Consider the following 2,766-nt stretch of genomic DNA (forward strand, 5'->3'; position numbering starts at 1 on the left):
TGTGGAGTAGAGGATCATCCCTGCTATGCTTGTCTGAATTCTTGACCCACAGAGGCAAACATATCAAAATGGTTATTATTTTATGCCACTACATTTTGGAGTGATATGTTACATAGCAATTGATATCAGAATAGTATATAAAACTCAGTCCTTCTCCTTTTAAAATTTCAATTTTGATGCAAAGATTATCTCATCCCTTTTCCTTGGCTCTGGCTAAACCTTTGATTTCTCTATGGCATGGAGGGAGAAATGGGGACATGGTCTTCTCTCCACACATTTCTACATTCCTGCTACCCTGTACTTCTCTCTCGTACTGGCCAGCAAGGAACGAGGGGTCTCTTTACACCTCTCGGTATTCGGGTAGCTGCAACTCTCCCTTTGTTTGGTTGTTACAGTTACTCGGCCAACACTGACCAATTAGCAATGCCTCCTGTGTGACAGATAACCACTTGCTGCCTCTCCATTAGGTGCTGAGGCTGTTAGGAAAACTGGGGCAGAGACTTCATGCCTTCCTCTGCTACCGCGACTGGTGTTCTAGCCCAGAGATCCTCAGCTTTGCAGAACAATTATATCAGAATTTCTGATGGAGAGGGGTGCACCAGGCATCAGTATTTTTTAAAACCACTGAGCATGGCTACCATTTTTTAAACTTGGCTACTGCAATGGTTAATACTGAATGTCAACTTGATTGGATTGAAGGATACAAAGTATTGATCCTGGGTGTGTCTGTGAGGTTACTGCCAAAAGAGATGAACATTTGAGTCAGCGGGCTAGGGATGACAGATCCACCCTTAATCTGGTGGACACAATCTAATCAGTTGCCAGTGAATATAAAGCAAGCAGAAAAAAGTGAACAGAAGAGACTGGCCTAGCCTCCCAGCCTACATCTTTTTCCCATGCTGGGTGCTTCCTGCCCCTGAACATCAGACTCCAAGTGCTTCAGTTTTGGGACTCGGACTGGCTGTCCTTGCTCCTCAGCTTGCAGATAGCCTATGGTGGGACCTGGTGATTGTGTAAGTTAATACTTAATAATATATATGTCCTATTAGTTCTGTCCTTCTAGAGAACCCTAACACAGCTACCATAAAAATCATCTGTGGTTTTAAAAAACCCAGTGATTTAACTTATGCCCATAATTTATGAACACCTATAATGTCCTGGGTGCAATGGTAGGCCTTTTACCTTCATTATTTAATCTTCATAACATTTATATAAAGCAACTTCTGTTACCTATCTTCTTCAGAGCAGGACCCTGATAGTCTGGGAGGTTGCATAACTTGCCTGAGTGGTGAAGTCAGGACTGCAGGATTTCTGTCTGACCATGGAACCCATTGCCAGTTCTCTATACCGCCTGCCTCTTTGTTCAAGAATGTTAACATGTAATTCTCCAATCGAGTTTTAAAAAATATCTTGTTACTTAAACTGTAAAGTGGGCAAAAGTCAGAGTTGCTGGAATTTTCCAAGGAAGTGACCTCCAGGTTTCCTTTTTGCCACTTTTCTTGGGGTAAATTTATTTTAAACTCCTCTTTAATCCTCACAATGTCCTTATGAAGTATGAAGGAGGAAAATATCATTCTTTTTTCCAAGGACATTAAAGAACTTCAGAATGTAGCATAGTAGAAAAAGTATAGACCTGGAGTCAGATAGAAGCTCTGATCCTGACAGATGCTAAAAATCTGAGTACTTTCAAGAAACTTTCTAAATAGTGCTCTTTGGCCAGGTGCAGTGGCTCATGCCTGTAATCCCAACACTTCGGGAGGCCAAAGCAGAGAGATCACTTGAGGTCAGGAGTTCAAGATCAGCCTGGCCAACATGGTGAAACCCCTTCTCTACTAAAAATACAAAAATTGGCCGGGTGTGGTGGCATGCGCCTGTAGTCCCAGTTACTCGGGAGACTGGGGCAGGAGATTCTCTTGAACTCGGGAGGCAGAGGTTGCAGTGAGCTGAGAGTGTGCCATTGCACTCCAGCCTGGGCAACAGAGTGAGACTCCACCTCCCCCTACCTCCCACCAAAATAGTGCCCTTAACTGTAAAATGAAAATAATACCACCTCCTTTATGGGATATGAGACTTAATACAGTATGATCAAACATGATAAGCATCTGTCTTGGAGTCTAGTTCACAAGAGAAATCCAGTAAATGTTAGTCCTTCTTTGCCTATTGCAGCCACAATTATTTTACTGACTCTTAGACTTTCAAGTGAGGCTGAGTATGAATCACACAGGAAAAATGCTAAGAACTAGTCCTGTTTTGAGGTAATTTGATCAGTTATACATAAAGTGATGCTGTGCAATGGTACTCACAAACACAGGACACCCCAAATCAATATGTTTAGTGAGTATTTAAAATACAATTCCAAAAGTTTAGGAGAGAAGGGGCAAGAAGATACATAGATGATAGAGAATGGGACAAACCTAGGACTTGTAATCAACTGCAGGAATTCTGATTTCTTTCTGTTGGAATGAGCCAAGGGAGGGGGAAGAAAATTCATGGAAGAGGAGATTGGAATTTGGGTGCAGCCTCCTGGCACATGCTCATCCTGTTCTTCCAATTTCTGGAGGCTGTGCCTACGTGACTTTTGCCTGTTGCATACCTCACATCAGTCAGCGCTCTCTTTTTTTATTATAGAAAATTGTGCAATCCTTTCTGGTTTGTTTTTGTTAGGATTTCCTTCCCTTTATCTCTGGCAGGAAAATATTATCCCTTGAGATTTCCTCTGGGACATGATTATTTACAGTAAACTACAATTTAGTGAGTTCTTGAGGA

The sequence above is a fragment of the Trachypithecus francoisi genome, unplaced genomic scaffold (genome assembly GCF_009764315.1).
Source record: "Trachypithecus francoisi isolate TF-2019V2 unplaced genomic scaffold, Tfra_2.0 Lachesis_group14, whole genome shotgun sequence".
NCBI lineage: Eukaryota > Metazoa > Chordata > Mammalia > Primates > Cercopithecidae > Trachypithecus > Trachypithecus francoisi.